Genomic DNA, 24,537 nt, shown 5'->3' with positions numbered 1-24,537 from the left:
CGCGTCATATTGCTCTCGTCGTGGTTCCCGTCGCCTGCTCCGAAATGAGAGAGCGTTTGTCAGAGACATAACAACCCGACCTGACAGATCTAAGATGGTACGTACGATGACAGCTCGTCAAGAGGGGAATAGACCAAAAACAAATTATTAAAGAGAAGGACAATCGCGGGCAGTGCTTCGCTCTATATATACACAGGCAGGGCAGACAAACAGCGCGCTTGACATTCCTATCGCAATTACCGCGCTGAAAGGGTCTCCGCGCGGCGCTTTCCCCTCCGACAACAGGCTCATCCGTTTGCAGCGCGAAACAAAGACGGCAATATGGACAAAAAAAGTGCGCGAGGCCAAACCCATTTGGGGGGCTCCCCCCCCCAATCGATTCTCGGGCCCTGTAATAACGCGTCGCTGCCAATCGCGCACGTCGAGCTTGGCTCCTAATTATTTCCAAACAACTTTCTCTTTTTTTTTTTTTTTCGGTTAAAGTATACGTTACGAGCAGCCGACGATTTCAACCAGATGTAATCATTTCGACTTCTTTTACAAAAGCCCAAATCTTTCGCCGTCTTGGAAATGGTAGAACACTAGTCCTCAAATAAGGGTCCGCGGACCCTTTTGGGTCCGCGCAGGCATTCTAGGGGTCCACGAAACCCGGCCTCATCAATCAAAGCCTGGCAATAAATGTGGTCGTTTTTTTCAGATTGAGAAGAAACGTTATGGAGTTTTGAGTAAGTTTTCTCATGTGTAAGCCAAGAAGAGAAGTCTGCCTCAGACTAGCCTTTAGGTATATGAATTTATTAAATTATTACCATAACTGCCCTATACATTTACCTACACATAACCACGAACAAGGTCCTCCATCACCTCCGCCGATCCACAAGGGGTTCGCGAAATATAAATGGTTGAGAACCACTGTGGTAGAATAATATCGGTTCGAACCCATCCCTGCCCGTTTCCATCTGGATGAGCATCGTGCCGGCGTAAGGTCGTGTACCACTACTGCGCGGTGCACCTTAAAGGCCCCTGGCTAGCCATGGTACTGCACCGGCTAAATTTTTTACCCACAGTACAGACACCAGACGCCCAGGGGGGTTCACTAACTTCCCGCCGTATAAAGGAAGACACGAAACAATTAGTTTAATTAATTGCCGTTAAAATAAAAATTAATTGGGGTTGTGTGGATATTTAGACAGCGTGTAGTTGGTCAGCCAGTTCAAAAAGGCGACGAGTCACTTGCTGTAGGTGAGAAGTTTAGCCAGTGAGGTACAACTGCTAGCCTGGGGTCTTGAAATGAAAGTATTTCTTTTACTGAAAAGAGGAGATAGTCTCAACAGTATAATTTTCGAAAGCGATACAAATAAACTGTGTGCGCGTAACTCAAAAAAAAAGAAAGAGGTTTTTGATGCATTTTTATTTTGAATCAGAAAGAAGTACCGAGAAATTCGGAGGCTTTGTAGCCATAACAGCTCATGTCATTGACGAAGTGTGCTCTGCGCTGTCAGTAGATTTTCTTCATTCTATTGAGTGTCACCAGCCGAAGAACATAATATAAATAAACTTTGGGCGAACCAACGGCACCATATCACTGAGCCAATCAACGCCATTACGCTAATGCGTGTATCCTTTGCAAAAAAAAAAAAAAAAAAAACACTAAAATCTAAGAAGTTGAGACAGCATAAACGGCTCTGTCCTTCATACCCCCATCTTAGAGGCATTTCGAACTGTTTCAGATCGATGTCTTTTCAAGAATCGGCGAATAAGCACACGCCCAATGGCACGCGCAGAGTCCGGATCGCGAGCTGATTCGTCGCTCGCACAGAGGCCTTCGGTCTACGCTTTATTTGAGGTGCCCACGAGACAGGGATATTACATCCATGCTTCACGGGCATTTTGGGGGCCTTTGCCAAAAAAGATACAAAGAGCGGATCTACAAAAAGCACCTTGCATTGACCGATCATCCAATGTCTTGCGACAAAGAGGCAAACACTTCACGCGGTTAAAAAGAAGAAAAAAAAAGGCGCGCACTAACGAGAATAGGAGATGTCCGAGTTTAGGCTCGCATGTAAACGGACAATAGTCGGCAACAACTTAAGAAATGGGGGGCGTGGCGAGAATTTCATTGCTCCGGAGTCAATCCGACTGGTAGCATCAGCCGATTATAACCTCCAACAAGGACCGATCACGGAGCGACAAGCGTGAACAGAATAGGCCACGCCGTTTCTCAGGTGGTCGGTTGATTGACGTTCGATTGAAAAAAAGTTCTTCCTCTTACTAGCTTTTTTTTTTCTATGTTCTTTCTTTGTAGTTTTCAAGTTTTTTACTACGTGCGTTCAAGCCTAATACGCCAAACTGCCAACCAAAAAAAGAGAAAAAGAAGAAAGAAACATCTGTTTAGTATTCAAAGCACGCGGCGGTGCAGGATTTCCTGTTTTCACAAAGCATATAATATCACCAGGGAAGACAATGCCGTATATCTGTCCAAGGCTGCTTCCGTACTTTTTCTAACGAGCACGTTAAGAATACCTCACTTATCTCTAAGTAGCCAACTAATCGTATTTCATTTACCCCCTTGGCAACGAGGAAGGGTCGGCAGCTGAGTCACTGTGTATGTTAACGTAGTGCGGTCCAACAGCACTTTAAGAAGGATCACTCGGCGCGAAAACGTATACATGCCTTGCACTCACGTCACATCGCGTACTTTTGACCACCATGTAAGAGAGAGAGAGAGAGATTGAAGCTGCTTTCGTAGGAATTTTGAGTGACGGGTTAATCGTCTATAATCTTCTGGGAGGAGAGTAGCGACGGTCTGTGTAAATCTGGGAGACAGAAAAGAGGGTCCTGCTAAGAGGGGAGCTCCTTCTTCCCCTCTTCTATGGTGGTCATCGGAGCGATCTGTAGATGACGTCGCGTGCAAGCCATGTATTGACTGCAGAATCTCCGAGTTAAATTCTCGCTCTTCCAAGTTACCATGCGGACGGGCATTGCACTGTCGTGCGTTAGTGTTAAAGATTACTGTGCAATGTATAGGAAGAAAGATTCAAGGCAGCAGTCCCGGCAAAATTTACCCTCGACTGTAAAGACGTACGTTGCTACTTTTCGAGGCAGACTAAGGGCCTGTGCAAACCGAAGACGGCGGTAGGATCCGACATCTGATTTCGGCAAAAAAAGACTGGTCTGGAGAGGAGGTTTCCCCCTCTCCGGGCGGGTTTCGTTCCGATGCCTTCCGATTTTCCGGCCTTGGTTCGACCGTGCTCAGCGAGGTACGGTATGTGGATGAGTGCAAACCAAAATCGGCCCTCGACGTGCCCGCCTCGCGATAATTCGTTTTATTTTTTTGCCGAAATCAGACGTCGGATTTGACAGCCGATTTCGGTTCGCACATGTCTTTAGTTCCCCGCAGCCTCGCAGTTCATACAACCAATATGACTTCTTACTTTGGTATGCAACGCGCTGAAAAATATTTATTTCACTTCGTGATGCTGAACAGAACTCGACCTAATTTCAGAATACTCATAATAAAAAAAATAAAAAAAATCACTCGGGTTTCGCAGCAAACAGCATGAAAATCGGAGCATCATAATATTTGATCATAATCTTTGGGGAAATTGATGTTTATACTTTAGGGGCGGCGAGAGATATCGCCGTGATTGACACGGGGACACAAACAGGATAAAAACGTAAAATTAGCGTTGTGCGTTAGTTGATCGTTTCTGGCAGGGTTTTGGATTGCGCTGCGAACAGCGTAACACACATATGCATGTTAGAGAGCAAAGCCGCTCTCTCGTATCTCAGATACCTATGAAATCAGTGCAGGGACAATATGGCGTCCTGCTTCGTCGTCGTTCCGGAACAGACAGCGTTTTCAAGTATGACTTTTGAAGTTCGCCATTCGCTGGACGTGGCTCACAGATCGCTGTGATTGGTCCACCGCGTGCTGAACGGGAAAGCGAGCGCGCAGGAGTTGTGTTTTAGAGTGCATTGAATACGATCCATACAAATTAAAAAAAAAACAAAAAAACACGCGGCTCCTGGAGGGACAGCTAGGAGTCGCACACCCCCGATTTGCGATTGGAGAGGAACTCGGACGTGGAGCATGCGTGCTTAGCTTAAACCTATTACCCGGTATACATACTTCATGAGAAATGCCGTAGCAAACCCGATAGAAATGAGTACCGAAGCTCTGGAGTTGGGAAAGAAGGCCAAACAAGCCCAGATAAACGATCACGCCCGCACAGCGGACTGCGCTGGTCAGTCTTCCCGTTTAGAACAGCTACGCCGCAAGCAGAAGCAATCTCGCGTGCCGGCAACCCCTTTGAAGCTTCGATCTGATCAAAGTTTCAAGATTCGAGATTGCGAAGAAAACAGCGCGTTATTGCGTGTGCGTACAACCACGCACCCTGTTGGAAACTTGCGTTTCTGAATCGTATCGGCTTTCCTTTGAACTTGGCTCAATTAGGCCTTTTGAGAATCTCTCTCCCTCTCTCTCTTTCACTTTTGGTCCTCTGTGCGAAAGAACGGCTTCTAAAGCAAGTCCCGAGTTTCAATTCAATGGATGCGGCTCGCAGTCCATTAACCTTGGGCTCGTGCCCCTTTAACTGAGATCACGAGCACTGACACACCGTTGACGCATCTTGTGTGTGTGTGTGTGTGTGTGTGTGTGTGTGTGTGTGTGTGTGTGTGTGTGTGTGTGTGTGTGTGTGTGTGTGTGTGTGTGTGTGTGTGTGTGTGTGTGTGTGTGTGTGTGTGTGTGTGTGTGTGTGTGTGTGTGTGTGTGTGTGTGTGTGTGTGTGTGTGTGGTGGTGGTGGTGGTGGTGGTGGTGGTGGTGGGGGGGGGGGGGGTTGGAAAGATTACTTCGTGCCTGAACTATCTGGAAAAAAGTGCACAGATTAGTCGGCACCGGTCCAATCTCCTTGAGATACTAGTAACAAGCTAAAGGACGACCAAGTAGTATCATATAACTAGGGTTCCGCGCTTTCGGTTTCTATTTTTTCCAAAATTCGGCGTACTTTTTTCGGTGTTTCTTTTAAAATTCAATTTTCGGTTTTTTTCGGCGTATATTTATGCCCACAAAGGTTCATCGGCTTTTTTCGGTGAATATAAAATAAACATCAACGGACACCGGAACGGATGATCATTGTAGCTCTGATATTTGTGATCACTCAAAGAAAAACGGCACAGATACATTGAAAAAAAAAATGGACACTTCATTTGGCAAATGTGTGCAACTGTAAAGAAAACAAGAAAAAAACATAGAAGTACGAACAAGTCAAAAATAAAGCCTATGCCCAAAAAACATGGAACTTATCCTTCTGTACATCATGATTAGGTGATCTTATTATAGTAAACACACATGCACTTTCCGAGGTTCTCCTCGTTGATCCGCACTCTTTCTTTCCTGTTAATATGACCCTGAGCTTCGAGAATGCACTCTCCAAGCTAACACTGGACGCTGGCAGGCTGTGGACATAAAGCGCTGCCTGAATCAAAATCGGCCAATCAACTAATCGTGACCGCCAAAAGAGACACGTTGCGACGTTTTCAAGCACAACACAACATGCAGACTTTGCATCATGTCAGTCTTCCTTACATCGAGTTTGAAAACACGCTCATACATGGCGAAGTCATGCGGCATTTCGGACTTCACGTTCTGATCGATGATGCGCACATTGAACCAAAACGTCGTGATGTCATCCGTGTATCCCATCTTTTCAGACACGTTTCAATAGACACTGTCGTTCCACTTTTTCGCCACTGCCCTGCAGTACGACTGGGAGGTCAAAGTGGCCTTTTCCGGTTAAAACTGAATTTTAGAAAATGGATTCGGCGTACGTTTGTCGGTTTTTATCGGTTTAAATCAAAAATGCCAAACCTAAAAGCTGACCTTTTTTCATGAGTAGCGTGTGTCTCTATTAACCGCGCGTACAGGAAAATCGGTGTAGTCGTGCAAACTCGCCTACAGCGAATATATGATGCCGTCCGGAAATGCGGAGTCCACGGATTCGTGACCTGCGCTATTACTCTTGGTCGCTCTGTATGGCCAGATGTAGCTTCCAATGTGTTCGCGATCATTGTTTCTTACTCTAGTTCTCTCCTTTCGGTTTCTTATTTTTCTGCAGTCAAGCTGCAGAAAAATGTCAATGTCTCGCCGCTACTTTTCTGCAGTCAAGCTGCAGAAAAGTAGCGGCGAGGTCCGAAACGCACTTGTTCGCTCGAGAGAAGTGTGTTTCGACGTCTCGCCGCAGCGGGGCGCCAGTCACGTGGCTCTCCTCTTATCCGTTGTCTGCCGCTCCACCTTTTCTATTTTGGCGGCCGCTCCTCGTGGCGATCTACCAGGCCTTCTCAGTATATAGGAGGCAATGCTACAACATTATCAATACAGTAAATAAGTACATAATCTAATTGTGTAGTGTGTGAGTTTATACAGCGGGAAGTTAGACAGCCCCAGTGGGCGTCCGGTGCAGTACGACTGGTAGCCTAGCTGGGGTCTTAGCGTTCACCACGCTCTAATGATACACGACCGCACGCCGGTACGATGGAAAATATCTAAATATAAATTTCCTAACGGTTATTTAACGGAGAGCGCTTTTAGCCGTTCATTGGTATAGACTCCATCACAATTCGTAATTACGAAGTTTAGATGCACCTGACCTGCTTCTTTTTCTTTGCTTTTTTTTTTAGCAGCGACACTTAATTCATTGAAGAAAATCGTGCTGCACAACCTTGAGACAGAAAAAAGTTCGCAAAAGTAAGCATAAAAAAATAGAATAATAAAAAAAAAAAAAACGTTGGCAGCGATGCTATCCGGGTGTTTCCAAGTGAAGGGCCACTTTGAACTCCCGAGCACGAACGCGGCGGCTTCGATGAAGCCAGAACGCTTGGGTCACGCGTGCCGCTGCTTCCGCGCTGAACGAAGATCAAAATCTCGCTTTAAAATGAAATTTAAAAAAAAAATATATATATACGAAGAAACAAAAATGGCGACGCCGTAATCGTTAGGGTTTTAATTTCCGGATCCGAAGAAGCTGCACCCACTCCCGTAACTTTTATTACCGTGTTGGAACATTTGGAGCGAGGCCCATTTCCCAAGCTTTCCTGTGAAAAAAAGAAAGAAAGAAAGAAAGAAAGAAAGAAAGAAAGAAAGAAAGAAAGATTTAGGGACCCCGAAGGGAATAAGACGAAAAAGAATTCTATAGCATAGGGAAAGCTGCGCCTCCATCAGTGACAATCCCATAAAACCGATAACTTCGCCGAACGGATATGCAGACGGTTAATCGACAGGGGCCCCTCTTCCCATATACGCCTTTCGCATGCACTTGTTCTCGCTCTCTCGAGCAACGCGAGTCATTTAAGAAGCGCCCATTACAACTCCGAGAATCCGGGCCATTTCCCGAAACCATCACCCGCCGGTATCGAAAAAATCAGCAACACCGCATCTTATAAAAAAAGAAGAAGAAAAAAGTTCCGCGTACTTTACGATGGATCACAGAGGAGCCATCGAAGCCAATCCAGTGCCTTGTGAGTGTCACGTGACCCTTGGAGAAGGCGTGGGACGTTTCGTCACGTGACATGTTCCCATCGCTGGATTGGCTGGGAATGGCTCATAGCGATCGCCGAGGTCTATCATTAGGTGAAACGGAATATGTTCGTGGGTGGTGAAGTCGGGGACATTATTCACGCCGCATTCGCTATCGGCTCCTGAGGCGCGCCTGAAGCGTACGAGCGAGCGCAAACCCTTCATCAGGGGAGTAATCGTATACGAGCGCTAAGTACGCGATACTCGAATGACGGTGGGCTTTCCCGGAAGTCTGGGCCGTCCTATCTTCCGTTAGAGAGAGAGAGAGAGAGATGGGATAGAGAGTTCATGGATGTCCTCTACTCTCGATTGAGGGCGTAGAATATCACAAAAGACAGTACAAAGTTGTTTGAGATCGTGAATTCTGGCCGACGGGCACGAGTCGGAAGATGCCCTTGAGGATCATTGTGCGCTCGTTGCTCTAAATGCAATCTGCGCCGCTTATGGCATTCATTATTATTTATTTATTTTTTAACAAACTCATAGGATAGGCTCTGCGCCAAGTTCCAAGAAAGTAGCCGAGGGACATGTCTTTCGCGTCGCATAAAAACAAGGCTGATAGAAGAGAACTTGAGAAGGCCCTGTCGTATGTCTGCACCCGCAGAGTAATCAGGATTGCAAGTACCGCATGCATATGTGAACTGTTTAGAAGACCTGCGACCCACATTCTGAAGAACTTTGGGACGATACAGTAATGCCTCGTTAAAATAGACATCTTCGTCTCCCCCCCCCCCCCCTCCCCCCAAAATAAATAAATAATTATGATCCATTCCACTTTGTGATGGTGGATGACAAGCGAAGCTGTTTAGCACATGACACAGACGGTGCTAACATTCTCGTTGCCGTTCCCGCCGTTGCTATTCGTAGACGCGTTGCTCTTCGCGAGTCCGGGCGCGACCTCCCCATTACGACGAGGGAATAAAATTGAAAATAGAGAACGGCAACTTGTCGTTCTGTTCTTTTCTATACATTTGCGTCGACGATTGTCGCCGTCCTGACGAACTGGAGGAAACTAGACGCGCGCGACGGGACCACCACCCCGGAAGAGCAGAGGGAAAGGAAACTAGGCACGCAAGCGCTTGGAACGACGACAAAGAGAGGGCGGTGCGAGCGTAAACATGGCCGACGCGGGTATCACTGCGGTCATCTTTGAGAAACCTTTATTATCTACCTGAGTGTCTACTGATCTTGAAAATGGCGCCTCTTGATAACTAATCTACTGAATATGCATATCCAAGTGATGAGACGTATAAGCTTTTGCAAACAATGAAGCGATTTCGCATTAAATTCAGGACCGGAGTTTTTGTTGACGCACACGAAAAGTCCACGGAGCCCTTGCTACAAACAGCTTCGCTGTAAAATCGGCCATAAAATGAATCGTTTCCAATAACAAGCAGTCTCCATGCATATTTTACCCAGCTCGTCTCCGAAAAATATTGTCAATATAAAGAGGTGTCCATATTAAGGAGTTTTCGTAGATTGTGTTCGCCGTCTCGCAACGCTCTCCGGAACCCGCTACGATACCCGGAACTCTACAGTCAAGGCCATCGGCGCGCAGGCGCAGTAGCGGTTTCTTTTGTGCGAGGGGATTAGCAAAGGGGGAAACGCAGTCTACGAAAAACCCCTAGTAACAGGGCCCATAATACCGATACATGAGCGTATTCCTTATCCTGAATCGACCGGCCCACACCAAGATTATGATTAATTGACAACTTACAACGAGAGAATGAAGATATTTCGTAGTACCACAAAGGGGTGGGTCTTCGCATTTGCTTTCGTCGTTTCTTTCCACGCATTGCATTGAAAATCACGAAGGCAGTCGAAGCTGGAACGACGGTAGAGTACTCGCTACTGCGCGATGTCCGTTCGAGACACTAGGTTAGCGATCGGGCTTCACAGGCAAAATTACTCATTCTACGGCGTGAACGAGTGCCGCCATACCTCAAGGGCGAACCGACCTCCCGCTGTTTAAATGTATACAGCGTCTAAATTTCCTCTTTATGTCAGAGGGTTAGCTTCTTCGAACTATCTGAGCGACGTTTCGCTAAGAGTCTTAAACACCCTCAGAGCTCACACTCTGACGTTTTCAGGAAGTCCCTTTGCAACCAAAGCGTCAAGAAAGAGCTAGATCGGCTCCCGACAGAGCGCGAGACCCGTGTTCCTTCGGCAGGTCGTGCCGGCCATCTGGCACGCGATCGTGACTTCATTGACTCGCACCTATATGCGCAAGGTCCTGTTTACGCATCCACAAGGTCAAACGAGCGGCGAACAAAAACAGTCGCCACGCAGCCACGCAACGATGCCGCTTTTTCGTCATTCTTTCTCCTTCGTTTAGTGCGCTAAGTACTTAGATGCAGAGCCACGTAGCTAGCCTCGCCACCACGTTTCAGACTTGGCGAGTTGCGTCGTACGTTCAGCCTAATTGTTCTCCTCAGTCCCCGCGCCAGGAGAGGGATGTCCCCATCGCGCCATTGCGGCTATGTTTTCTTCGTATCTGCTTATTGTGCTCACTGGTTCCTCACGGAGAAGTAAACGGAACCAGTGAGCACAATAAGCGCATCGGTGTGAAGTACATGACAAGGTATCGTCCGAGTGCTGCCCCGCTGCGGAGCACTGACATGCGCTTCGCTCCGTCGCTCTGGTTAACCCTGGGGGGTCCAGGTTCTCTTGAAACGAAGTCTAGGCGGAACAAGGGGGACTCTAATCGGAGAGGCGGAGGGCGCAATGGACGAGAAAAGGGGCCGAAGATACCTTCCTCCTAACTGCCTGCATGATCGTCCGGTACACTTTAACGCCAAGAGTCGGTCGCGCCAGACACGGGATGTCTGCGGTAGTGCGACCTTGGCTCGGAGCCGCGTCAACGAACAAGGCCGTATTTAAACTTGAGGAAGAAAACGAGAAGGGACGGACAAACACAAGTTTCTGTTTGTCTGTGCCTTCTCGTTTTCTTCCTCAAGTTTAATTATCCCTGCCAACCCGCTCGTTCTGTCCTTAAGGCCGTATCCTACTTGTAGTTTCGTCCTGAACGGCTCCCATCTCGCTGGGCTGGGTGTCGGACGATGCCGAATTAATAATATTAATAATAGTAACAATAATAATAATTATAATTCAAGTGTGAAGACACAGACGAGAGGTTGCTGTATAACGTCGTCCGGAAGCGAAGACCACGAGCTGCAGCACGTGCTTCCAGCGTGGTTGTTCGCGTGTGGCCAAAATCATGTCCAAAGCCGCAGGCTCGTAGCCGTGCATCGGACACAGATGACCTTGTCTAGAGTCTGCATATGGTCCTCTCGCGGTAGATACACAGTTTCCGAAGACAGTGACAGTTACTATATAGAGTAAATACGGTTATTAAATACAATGACCATATTCACCTCGTGTAAGAACCGCGCGTTTGCCCACACCTCCTGTAGGCTTGTTTGGAAATAGCCCGTTGGCCGTTAGGAATGGTCCAATTGCGCTTCAACGGCATTACATGTATAGTTTTAGACTTGTAAGTTTATCGCTGTCTTACAATCGGCCCACGAGTACCGATTGTTTGCCTTCTTAACAATCGGTGCATGGGTGGCATGCGGTCGTCGTTAGCCATGTTGCACCGCATTTTACGATGCAAAGGCCTGCGCCAAACATTTGTAAACACTTGCGAGTGCTCGCTACTGTGTGGAGAGTCGACTGTGTTGATGACTAAATTTTGAAACCGAAAGAGGGACATGAAAGTGTCGTCTGTATTGCCTTCTTTGTCCCCGCTTTCGGTTGTGTAATAATCGATACTGCGGTGTGAAAATACAATCTCGACAAACTCTTTACTGAGCACAACCTGGCTAACAGCCCCGTACACGAAGCGGAACGACATCTGATATGAGCACGGGACTCCACGGGAGCTCTCGTTCGGATGGGAATATTCTTCCAAGCGGGCTCGTGTCGAGTGGAAGCGGGAGTTCAAACCACCGGCTGTAGTCGAGAGTGCGCTCGCGTACCTGAAGCGATCTTTTGTTTAATTTATTTTTTTTTTAAACAAAGGCTCAGAATCGAGGAAAAAAACATTCACTCCGTACACGCTAAAAACAAAACAAAACATTTTTTTTATTGTTAACAGGGTATTCGAGGACACATTTTTGTACACGACAGCTTTAAAAAAGAATAATAAAGAAAACGTACTATGCAGGTTAAAGAAGCACGAAGATCAAAGCGCGTTGCTGCTCTGGTGTTTTAATACGATAAAAACAAGAAGAAAAAAACAAGTTTGGCAAACACAGGGTCTTGCTTGTTGACAACTGTCCGGTCGCCGCAAAGGCGGAACCCAGAAAAGCGCCGGCGATCTTCTCGTCGTTTTTTTTTCTTCCTCTCCGCTGTCGTCATGGGTTATACGATGTATGGCGACCGTTTCAGACTTCTGTAACGTGTAAACTAAGGCGTGTTTGTTGAGTCGCGAGGCAATAAAAAAATACAAGAAAAAGAAACGCGTATCGACGTGCGAGAGATTACGACCGCCGCGTTACATGAGCACAAAAGAAAGCATCAACATTATAGTAAGCATAAGACCGCGAACGAGCAGACAGTCTGTCCAGAAAATTGCACCCATGCGCTCATCCCCACAACTCTTTATTGGTGTTTTGTTGACGTTATCACCTTAAAAAACTCCGGTGCATCTAGTTTCCCGCAAAGCACCTAAACAGACATAACAAAACCTAAAGGTTCTCTTAACATAGCAGTTGCTAAAAGCACGTTATTTTTTTTTCTTGTTATTTGTATGAAGGTCACATGTACTGCAAACGTTCCCTGTCGCAAGCTTTAGGAAGCATTTGATTGCCCAACGTTCGTTCAAAATGTTGATTGGTCACGCATTGGTGGGACCATATAAGAGGGATTTTTCCGTCATTAGCATAAATAAAATAACAATAAAAATAAACATTTTAAACAGAAAAAGTGCAGACCGACACCGTAAAATATGTAGTGTGTTATACAGGGGAGCGTTTTGATCAGCGTCTTCCTTCCGGACACGACTGGCCGTAATAGAGTGACCTATCCGCAGGCACAGGTCTTCCCACAGCCGGCCAAATCTGCTGTCCTCGAGCGGCGACCAGTGGCAGTGATGACTGCAACGCGCCACGTTGCACGCAAATCCGGGCCTTCGGGGAAAGAGCGGGAGGAAGGAGATGACGTGCTCCTCCGGTCCAGACGGAAAGCAAATCCTTACACTTGGCATCCGGCCATTTAAAGTGGACCACGGCGAACGATATCCAACCCCTCAGCCAACAAGACTCGCCAGCGGCGACGCGTGGTCGTCAAAGAGTCAACTATACACACTGCCTGAGTTACTACATCGGCTTGCATCCCCAGGAATTGAAGTCACCTCACGAAACAAAACTGGCATACTTAACATCGTGCACAAGCGTACATCGTCCGTATAATTGATGTGTCTCTTTCAGCCAATTCGCGAACTGGCGGAAGATACCTGGAGCGGAAGATCACATGACAAGCCCGACTCCGGATAGGATTAGAACGACTCGTATAGAGCCCATTGCGGTCCAGGTTCAGGTGAAACGGGGTGTAGCTGGCAGATCCGCCAGACGCTTCTGCAAAGCGAGTTTCCCGGGTCGAGGCCTTGACGATTACGTGGCCCGCATATCGCAGGGCGACGCGCGTCTCAGCCGAGACTTTCAGGAAGACTATACGCAGACGCGTTCAACCTGCGCCGGGAAGACGCCGTCGCCGACGAAAGGCTTTCCGGGGCGGGAAAGATAGCGGGGAACGCTCGATGTTCGCCGAAACAGGGGCGTCTAGGAAAGCGGCTCTCGTTTCAATTCAATGCGTACCCGACGAAATCAAGGAATGGATAGAACGTACGATATAAGCCCTTCAATCATGACTTGGTACGCAATAAATGAAAATTACACCTCAAGATCAAGAACTCGCGCAATAAGGAACGGATGCAGCAAAAACGGATGAAAGAAGGCTTGTAGTACCCAAAATGGTTTGAGATGGGTCAAGCTGTTTGTAAACAGCTTTTTTTTTTTTTTTTTTTTTTGAATCTCCCAACGTTGTGTTTGTTAGAGAATAAAGGCGATCATTATCATTATTATTAAAACTAATTGGGTCAACTGCGCAAACGCAATCCCGAGAACACAGCAACATGCGAACAGACCGCGGGGCGGCCGTCCATGACCAGCCCACCACGCCTTCGTGGGGGCTGGCTAATGTATAGAGCGTACAGCGACCGGAGCGAGCAAGATAAGGCCACTGACGCGACGGCAAGTACCCGGCGTCGTGGCCGCTAAGCATCAAGTGCGTGCAAAAAAATTGTTTTGTGTTCTGTTCATACAGTCGGAAGTTAGTCACCCCCAATGGGCATCTGGTGTCTCAGCTGTAGATGAGCAATTCAGCCAGTGCAGTCGGCGAGCGCTAGCCTGGGGTCTTTAACGTGCACCACGCAGTAGTGATACATCATGGCCACACGCCGGTACGATGCTCATCCAGATTGAAACGGGCAGGGGTGGGGCTCGAACCCAGGATCCCTGGGTTCTGCAGCGCGAGCTTTCGCTCCACGTGCTCCGAGCTTGTGTAGCCCACTGGTCCACGGATCCCCCTGAGTGCGTGCAGCATTGTTCGGCTCTCCTCAAGCAGTGCACTTTTAATGAGATGCGGGTCCCTCCGCCAAGTCCCGCGGCGCGGTGCTCGCCTGGCGAGAGGCACCGGCAGCCAAGAGCAAGCAGCGCACACGCGCAATTAGCGAGCCGAACACGCGACCGGTTTGAGACCCCGGCCCGCCGAAGGACAAGAAGAAGCAAACAACAGCCTTTCTCACACACCCCTCCAGAAGCGGGAGGGCTCTGCAGAGCCAGCGACACACACAGGCGCCGACAGACAACAAACAACGAGGCAGGCGAAGAAGGCGGCTGTAATGAGCGGTAAAAAAAGCGACTGCATTACACCGAGCGGGGCTGTTGACTCCGACGGTCAAACACCTCCCGGCGCAACAGATAAAGAGCCAAGAAAGCTGAGGCCATTTAACTTTGATACGCCGAGGGGGGAGGGGGGGGGGGGGGGGGGGGGGTTCGTACACTGCGCGACAATTTTAGCGCGAAAAGGCGAGCGTCCGTTTCATTCTGCGTCTCTCTCGAAGCTGAAGAGCTATAGCATCAAAGTTTCGGGTGTTGTGGAATGTGCACATCCGGGAGAGTATAACTTGTGCGGTAAAAATTCCACCAGTAATGCCTCTCAGTATATTGCAAACAAGTGCCGAAACCCAGTGTCGCGCAATGCGCGAATATTGAGACGCCGTGACGATTTTATACCGACGGTTGTGCACACCGAAGGCAGGTTCCCAGATTTGCGTCTGAATACGACCGACTGCGTGGCAGCCGCTTGTAACCGCAGACTGGCACTCGCGCAATCTACCAATGGTTCTGGAGCAGCGCTTCAGACATTCGTGTAACTAGCGGGGGTGGCCAGAGTGACATGGGAATTAGAGCCGCAGACAAAACTACGCAAGTTCAGAAAAGCGCAAGAAAAAAAAAACACACACACACAAAAAAGAAGAAAGAGGGGGGGGGGGGTGGATACTTTTAACAAGAAACGATACGGAGGGAACAGTCCTTTCCAAAGGAGACAAGTATAATTGTCGATTGCAGCAAATAACACAAGCGGCAGCAGAGCTTTTCTTCAAGCGCTAAGCAAAAATTAATGCATGCTTCGCTAGCCAGCCACTGTCCATGATGCTCGTTATGCGTATACAGCTCGAAATTCTTTCTAGAACAATACAAGAAACAGTCACTGGACACATCTATGCGTCAAAAAGCAGTCCAGCTGTATGTACGCAGTGAAGTACAAGGCTGCCCAGACTGTGACCTTTTCTTTCTCTAAGTCCTAGAACACTTTCCGTCTTGGGACACAGGAGTTGCCAGAGAGTCGCGAGCCACAGTTGGACCCGCGAACAGCCGCACGCGGCTCGCGAGCCGCAGTTTGGCCACCCCTGAACTAGACTATAGACTCAAGGTTTCCCCAGTATTTCCGAGATCATATCTATCCACTATATTTATGAGCATGACCACCAGCAAGTTACTGATCCAATGTTACTGCGTTGTTCTTGCCGTCTCTCATGGCTTTCCACATGTCCTTCGTTCGTTTGGCACACATATCACCCACGCAGGAAGGCGCCGACGCCGTGTTTGTGCTAACAGTGTCCGACAGTGCACACAAGTGCATAGCTGTTTCAGCACCGTCTTTAATGCCATGATTTTGAAATAAAAGTGCTGTAGCTGACCCATTATGTCGTCTGCCTGACTAAGAAATGTTCCAATCTACGTACTATACGTACGAATTATTCGCGATATTTCCTCTTACAATCGAGCGCAGGTAAAAAAAAATGTACTCGCTTTTTCCCATAGAAATACATTACCGTAAGTCAATTTCCGACTGGCTGCCGTCTACTTCAATTTGCAGCAGCACACTGGTGCCATTTGAACTTCTTGCGTACATTATAATAGCTCTATCCGTAGAACAGGACAGGACAAGAGCTTACTATACTCCGTTCACACTTAAGGCTCATTCACACTGCCTCATTTTCTTACGTTAAGTTACGTTACGTACAACTTCGAAACATTCGTGTCTCGAATGTCGTGTGTCATGCTTTCTCCTTGAAGTGGTAGCCTCGCTTAATATGAAGCACAGAGGTCCCGGTGACTTCAACGTAATATTTCGTAACGTAACTTACCATAAGAAAGTGGGACAGTGTGAATGACCCTTCAAGCTGCGACTGCAGCCAATGCGAAAGAGCACTGAAACGTTTTCCGCAGAATGAGCGCTCGAGCTAAAAATGCACATATCAAAGCCAGGAGCCCGGGCGAGTTCGCGCTTGTAGCTTTGGCTGTAGTCTCAGCTTAAGTGTGAACGTAGTATATACCAACGTTACAAGATTACCTCAGTTGTGGAACTCCCGCAGAATGGCGTACCTCCCTCACTCACTTCAGTCTGCCTTCCGTAAAGTCCCTTGATACTTCTTATACAGGTAACGACAACCAATACAAATGACAAAGCACATCCCGCTGAAATAATATAACGGCGATCAGTTCAAACCTCTGCTGCGCCCCGCCATTCGCTTCCTAAAACCTGTACTGTCACGCAGTCGGCGCTTCAAAGAATGTCGCTACTTGTAAGAAGCTCTTATCCAGGGACTTTAACCTCCCGTCGTTTGAAGCGCCATCTAGATTTTGGTCTCATAACTGCGTGTTCCATGGAGTACGGTGGAATGCCATCTAGACGCTGTGCTTCGAAATGTGCGTGTTTCATAGAATGCACTGCAGTAACCATAGAAGCCGCCCGGCGCGTTGAACGACGGGAGGCGAGTCGTGGTGAGTGAGGGCATAGCCACCTCTATACTCACAAAGCCTGGCAGCTCTACGACGGAGCCATAGAGTGCCCGGTCGCAGATTTGGAGAGCGAGGATCTGGTAGCACAGAGCATCAAAGAGCCATTTCTCAGGGAACCTGGACGTCAGCGCACAGCTTTTGCAGCGGCGAGGACCCGAAACACACTTGTTCACTCGGGAGAAGTGTGTTTCGGCGTCTCGCAGCAGCGGGGCGCCAGTCACGTGGCTTTCCTTTCATGCGTTGTCTGCCGCTTCACCTTTTCCATTTCGGTGGCCGCGTCTCGTGGCGATCTGCCAGGCTTTGTAAGTATTCGCGACTTCAGCAAAACGGACGCCACCAAGCGGGAAAACCGGGAACCAGCCGGACCAGGTCGCTCCGCGCCCCTCCGCGTCTCTGGTGGCTTTCGCGGGCACGTGTTGTCGGCGCAGTGACGAACACTGTAAATTGGCGAAGGTCCGAAAATTTCTTAAGTTTGCTTGAGGGTTCATTAGTGTGGTGAAGCCTCAGTAGATTGTTTCATTCCATCACTTGTTTGAAAGCCCGATTATTCCACAACACACGGTCGCGTGCTTTCCATTTCTTGGATGGGGAGGAATCACGGCAAAACTTTTGATTTTTTGTGTGTCTCGAATCCCATTCAAAGTGACGACAACTTGGTTACTCATAAGTGGTTTTTTTATAAGGATGTAGAACAGTGGACTGAGGACGACAGACGAGGCATTTCACTGGAGGGAACACCAATGTTGCAGTCAAGTGAAAGGGAAGGGTCGATAGCTGCTTTTCTTGAGTTTGGTTGTGTTCGATTAGCTGCAAGTTTGAGCCAGCCACGCCGGTCGGTGTGTTGGCTACTCATCTTGGCTGTTTTTTGCCGAAAAAGCCTCTGGACCACACCGAAAGAGTTGGGCTGATTTCGCAACTACCTGATTCCAGAAAAACCTGCTCGCTGCATACGATTAATGAGGGAAATTGTCTGCTTTCAAAAGGTATGGGACGCGTCTCGCAAAGTTAACTGTCACGGCATTATGACCTATCGCGCCTCCAATATTTATATTATGCCCCCGTCGAAGGAAGCAGCAATATACGTCTACGTTGCTCAGGGTGACCGGCCACAAAAAATACTAATTTTCTCCGTTCAGGATTTGAAGTCAAGTTCAATGCAGAGAGGTTCTGCGTGAATCTCCGATGAACACTCTCTTCAGTTTGTCCGCATTCGTCTCCGTGCTACCGGCTAGAATCATTTGGCTGAGTTAAGGTAGTATCCCTCTGTCCGTCAACTATACTTTTAATCAGCAGCTCAATTAATAGCTAGTCAACTAAGCTCATATTTCAACCCGAAGAATGTACTAATATCGCTTTAGTGGGACATAGTACGTAATTTAATACATAACCCGTTTATTCGTCAAAATGACTTCTCGATTGCTAATAAAACCTGAATTGAAATACGAGTATCAGCTGCTTAGTGGGGCGCCAGCGGGTTAACATGGTCCTTGGCTCAAGAAGAATTGCTTAATTATTGTAATTTTCCTGCAGCCTGTGTTGTTGACCGAGCAGACGACTGTAACTGTTTCTTAAACGCGGATACGCACGAAAGCTCGATTTCGCGGACAGATCAGTCGCATGGTCGAGGCATGCGATTTAGCTGAAAATTACTCCCGGTGGAACAATTCTGATAGTCATCGCCGCTTTCCTTAGCTATTCAGAACTGATTAGAATCTATTACCGTCTCTCCGGAGCCCATAGTTTCGGTTTCGAACGAAATCTCCGAAACGAAAGTTTGACATGAAAAGAACAAACAAAAAAAAAACAAAAAAACGGGAAAACAAAAAATGCTCTGCAAGCTTATGTGCACCGGCTACACTTAACCGCCGCAGTTCAAATACCTATAAAATGGGGCATTAAACAAAAGAAAATCTGTTAAATTCAATGTGCCACCCGTTCAGGCGGCCCGGCCGAGCCGACGCGACCTGGACTCAGCCGCCATGTTTGTTTGGTGGTGGCGCCCCCTATAGGTCGCTGGAGTCGCGAATATAGGCGGCTACGGTGAGGGGCGTAAATGCACTTGCAAGCAAGCGTCTATGAGCAGTTCCGTAACTGAACTAATCTAGTAACGTTGGTATATAGACCATTCCATTTAGCGCTCCCAGGGCGGCGCCATTTTGTTCGACCGCAGCACCCTCTCCATACATCCGGGAAGTTCAGCAGGTCCGGCGGGGTAAAACGAGAGAAAGGGCAAGCGCCCGACTCCGCTAGCAGACGACAAGCCGGGAGGTTGCCGTTCTCTATCTTTGGGCTGTACCGGCGGGCTGTACCGAACATCGAACTCTCGCTCGTGGCTACCGTTGCGAAGGGGTTCGCGTTCTTAGAATATTTATGGCTACTCCAAAATCAGCCTATAGGGCTCTATTGTTTTATTTCAGTAAATGATCAACTAGTGTATCTTTCTTCCGTTACTTCAGTAGCAGTGGAGTCCGCCGGCAATACTACCCTCAACCGCTGCGTCTATTGCGTCAGGAGAGCACGTTTTTATTTATTGTTACAGACTTCCACTCATTGCCGCTAAAGGTCTACACCAGTTCAACTTTGTATAGCAAAAAAAGCTACAGCAACCGGATTTACTTTTCGCCGGAGAGACCGGCCACTCTGGCACATCTTTTCCCATTTATCCCGGTTAGTCTTTTTATCGAGCACAGCATTACACGATAACTTCCCTAACAAAAGCCGCGCATCTGAGCTTAAAATTTCCAGGATGACGCGATTTTAAACCGGGCTTGAACGTCAGCCGGATGTTAGTAACAGCCCACTCGGCGGAGCAGACGACATTCTGGGTGAGAAGGGGAGGGAATTTTTTCGCCTCCCCGCTCCGCTGAACCAAACATTTTAGTGTCTATAATAAGTGGCGCACGATGTTTCCACGAGCCAGCAGCCGCTGTTGTGCGCGAGCACACGAAACGAAATTGACGCTATAGTTCCCCATTCACGCTTGGTGAGAGCAAGATGTGTGGGCTCAGGGGAAAACGAGAATAATGACAGGTTTTTCATCTCACACAGTGGGGTCTGGGGTAAAAGGTAAGCGATCAATTGGTCTAACAAGCACGTAGCCTTCACTTGTGGAGATGAAAAGCCTGTCGTTATTCTCCTTTGGCCCGGAACCCATACACTTCACTGTCATCTTAAGTGCGAATGGCGGACTATGACGTCAATTTCGTTGCGTGTGCTCGCGCACACCGGCGGCTGCTGGCTCGTGGAAAGAACGTGCGTCACTTATTATGAACACTGAGACTGCAGCCTGGGTTCAATCCCCACCCATGCCCGTTTCGATCTGGATGAGCATCGTACCGGCGTGCGGTCGTGTATCACTACTGCGTGATGCACGTTAAAGACCCCAGTCTAGCGGTTGTACTGCAATGGCTAAATTGCTCATCTACAACTAAGACACCAGACGCCCACTGAGGAGGACTAACACTGAGAATGACTATATAAACCAACACACACTTTTTTTTTACGTCTTGTTTTAGTTTTTTGCGCTTTTCGATTTTTATTATGTGTAGCTAACTAGCCCAACCGTCAATTTTATGACGTCACATTCCTCCGTGAGGTTAAATTTGTGACACGTGACATCTTGTTGCAAAGAACCCGCCTTCCTTATTAAGCTTGACCCGTAAATCTTACCGTTGTCTGTCAACGAAGACATAATGATATGCACCACGCCGGAAAGTTTTCTTGCGAAGTAGAAGCGAACCATGGTTTTGGGAATGTAGTCTGATATTCCGCAGCAAGTATGCAAAACGGCGTAATTTTTTTTTTTTTTTTTGGTACTGTCAGTGTTTGAGATTTTTATTCCTCACTGAAAGACGATGGTTTTTGTTGCTTTATTTCAGCGATTTCGTTGTCTGGACCCAGATGAAACGAGCCTTGCCGCATGGGAAAATAACGCAAACTATTTAAAGAATCCGAAATATTGTAACTCTAGTATATTTTTATCACACAGGAGGGTGTTTAAGACGCTACGGAGCAAGAATTAGCATTTAAAGTGGTTTGCAGCGTATGTTGGATCAGCGTACAAGTCATAATATATATATATATATATATATATGAGACTATAAGTTGCTCAGTTTAGGATTTCCATTACTTCGTTACGCCACCAACCATCAGACACCTTCACAGAGTGCTCCAGTGGCTTTGTAAGTGTAACTCCTATCAAGCTTGGGTTGAGCTTGTGTGGTTAGCACAAAGGCAAAATAAACATTGATTGATTGATTGACAGGATTACCGCCATTGCAGCGACAATCGCGCTGAATACTGATCAAGTTGAGGAATTATATTTTTCTATTTGGAGAGTTTTGAGTGCCGAAGAATTCTAGCGTATTTACATGTCGCCAACTGAAGGACACGCCGGCAGCTCCATAAAGGTCTGCTCAAGCCTAGACTGCTTGTTTCGCTCTATGAGTTTGTGTGTGTTTACAAACGGAACACAAGTGCTGGACGCCGTCAATGTGAGACCGTGCGGTCCGTTTAATTTGTCTCATCGAGAATCGCAGAAATGACTGCTGCTTCTGCGCCCCCTTTATTCGTTCCCTCTCTGTCCGCGAACGGAAACTTCAGATCGCCGAGTACATCATGTTTGCGGGCAGCCCTCTGAGTAAACGAAGGCCGTCTAAACTAAACAACGCACGCGAACTTTAGATCAGTCACAGAGAATCTAATACATACGACAGCCCGAAGCAACTCTACAAACATTCGTGCCTGTGAAAACAAAGACAAACAAAAAAAAGAAACAGTTTTTTTTTTTTTAGTTTGACAGAACGTTTTTGAGCGATAAACACCGTTCAAAACTTAACATAGAAAAAAAACGCTTCCGTGTTTTCCTTTTTTTTTTTAATTTTTACGGACCCCTACAAGCTTCCAAATTAGGTTCAAATTCAAGGACGCCGCGCACGATATATCGATTACAAGAAGAAAGATGTAGCGCCCCTCAAGAACGAATTTCATTTTGAGAGCTTTCATCGATGTTCGTGTACTGGCTCAGGTTAGTCAAACCGCGTTGTGGTGCTCTCGTTCTGTGAAATCTGCGTGACTTATGCAACTAAGGCTACACCGCATGTAAGCGTTTTTGCGAGCGACGAGTCGAGCGACGGAGTCAGCGACGAGAGTCAGCGACGAGCAACGGAGATTTCTCACTGTTCCTCGTCGCGTCGCTCGGTCGGAAATGGCTATACGCATTACGCAAAACTCGTATAAAATGAATGGTTACAACGAGTTTCCGAAGCGGTGGCATAGCATAGTGGTAAGGTGCCTGCTGTATGCAGCGGTGAGCGGGCCACAGTTCGATCCCCAGTGTGGGAGTACGTTTTTTCTTTTTTCTAGAACATTGTTTTTGTCGATCATTTGGTGATATTTACGACATTTCTTTTTTACAATTAACACACACACACACACACACACACACACACACACACACACACACACACACACACACACACACACACACACACACACACACACACACACACACACACACACACACATAAAAAAGAATGTCGTCGACGAAACTTCGCAGAATTAAATCGTATTGGACTCCCTTTCCGGAGGTGCAATCGGGGACAGCGAGGTTTCGGTTGCCGGTTGGACGCCACAAAGCGGCGTGTACGGGTTAAGTTTGATAATTAGCAGCCGCACACTGCCGCCGCGAAGCGGCGTGAACGCAGGCGGGGGAGTGGGTTAATGCGCTCACCAGTGATACACGCGCCGTCCGAAAAGGGTGACCCAAATGGCATGAGCTCTCAGCGTAGTGCGTATAGGCGTTTCCTGTCGAAGTGCACGACCTACTGCGTATAGCTTTAAACTTTCTTGGTCGCTTCCTCCCGTCGCTTTCACGCGGTTTCCCTTGTCGCACGAGTGACCGAGCGACAGCGAAGCGGGTCGCCGTCGCTTGTCTCGTCGCTCGCCAAATCGCTTACATGCAGTTTATACTTAAAGTGGAAAGGAAGGTAACATGTGTTGATTCAGGATAGCCGAAAAAGCGTCCACGCCACTTCCTCTTTCCTGGGACTCGCAAGGCGGAAGTGTTCAATATAATAAATAAATATACCGAACAATCATAAGAAGAACATGACAGACATGTTTTTGCATTTGCATTTGCCGGAGGGTATTATGATGGATTTCGTGAAAAAGTCAAATGCCTTCTTTTTCCCCCTTCAACGACTTTTGTTAGGTGAGCCACCGGAAACTTCGGTGACAGCAACGGGGAGTCCCAGGGAGGGGGTCAACCCCCCGCCAACCCACCTCACCTTTGCTGGAAGGTGATCGCCGACGACCCAGTTTGAATCCCTCACAGATATACCCAGATCATCCGCTTCTTTAGAGCGCAAGGAACCGCTTTCCCTCTCAAAGTCAACAAAAATAAACAGGTTTGGAGGAAAGCGGGAAAGCACTCCTTTCTCTCCGCGCGCGGGCCGTGCGACATTTGAAGCCCCTTCACGGCAAGTTTCAGTGTCATTGAAACAAGTCATCCCGGTTCGAGTCTCAGCAGCTGGCTGAAAACAGCCCATCCCGGGATCGACAAAGCGGATCTTAAATCGCGCAGACGATGCAGGGGGAAACAAAATGAAGAACGCCGGCGAAGATGCGATCGTCGGCGAAGCAGAGATCCTCTCGAACTCACCATCGGCGCGTTCTCCTCCAGACCAGCGTCGAGTTGACTGGCCGACTTCTCAGCAGCCCCTGACAACACTAGCACCGAAATCCAAGTGGTGGCCGTCTCAGACGCACACGGCGACGCTGACCGCGCAGTCAAAACACCGTCGTCGTCGCAGTCTCTCCGTTCTCCCGAAGGATGATGACGCTTGCGCGGATGGTCCTCCTTCAGAAGGGACAACGGGGAACAGCACACGACGATGGACGCCAGGAAGAACGCACGATCGAGAGTGACTGCAGATAGGGGCAGTTGAAGCGACGCCGGCACATGCTGGGCAGGGGTGGGGGGAAACGACGGCGGCGGCGGCGGCGAGGCGGCGGGCGGGCGGACGGGCAGAGGCACGCAGGCGCGCGAGCACGGTGGGAGCACTCCGCGGCGGGCCGATCCCGGTCTCGGCGTTCCTCGTCTGCGGACCGAATGGAGGAAGCGGAAACGCTCCGCGGGCTGCGCCCATTTCGCTCCGCCCGGGGGAAGCCGGCGGCCGCGGGACCGGTGACGCGCCCCTCAGCGCTCAGCGCCCCGTCGACCATAGCCGTCGCCTCATGTCCATTCTCGACGCGCTGGGGGTCCACCCGCTCGGACTGCCTGCTGCTGCCGTTCCCGACTCCCGACACGGCGGATGACGGCTTTTTTAGGGGGGGGGGGAATCGTTTTGCCCGAAACCGGGCTCTTGAAAGAAGCGGTGTTTCGCGCGTAATTAGGAAGGGCGAACGGATGGACGGAGAGAAAAGGATGCGCGGGACATTCTTGTCCGGGAGAACTCGCCGCTCCGGAAGAGGCTGGGTTTGGGTTTGGTGCCGGCGCGGAGGGTTGGAATTTAGCCTAGGTGATTGATGAAAGTGCGTCGCTATGCTGCGAAAGCTAGGGGCGCACGTGCGCTTCCAGCGCACTCTTCACTTTTTCT

The 24,537-nt window shown here is 48.4% G+C and overlaps 1 protein-coding gene across 1 annotated transcript in view; it reads right to left on the bottom strand.

Moving 5' to 3' along the window:
• LOC8039944 (galactosylceramide sulfotransferase) overlaps positions 1 to 24,025 on the bottom strand; it is a 257,354-nt gene extending 233,329 nt beyond the window's left edge. Inside the window, exon 1 of the mRNA XM_042288588.1 lies at positions 23,601 to 24,025. The gene's annotated coding sequence lies outside the window, so the exon portion shown is untranslated. The remainder of the gene's footprint in view (positions 1 to 23,600) is intronic.
• Positions 24,026 to 24,537: the final 512 nt, after the last annotated feature.

This window comes from Ixodes scapularis, unplaced genomic scaffold (genome assembly GCF_016920785.2).
Source record: "Ixodes scapularis isolate PalLabHiFi unplaced genomic scaffold, ASM1692078v2 PGA_scaffold0__279_contigs__length_252992795, whole genome shotgun sequence".
Taxonomy (NCBI): Eukaryota; Metazoa; Arthropoda; class Arachnida; order Ixodida; family Ixodidae; genus Ixodes; species Ixodes scapularis.
This window is presented reverse-complemented; position numbering and strand designations above follow the sequence as displayed.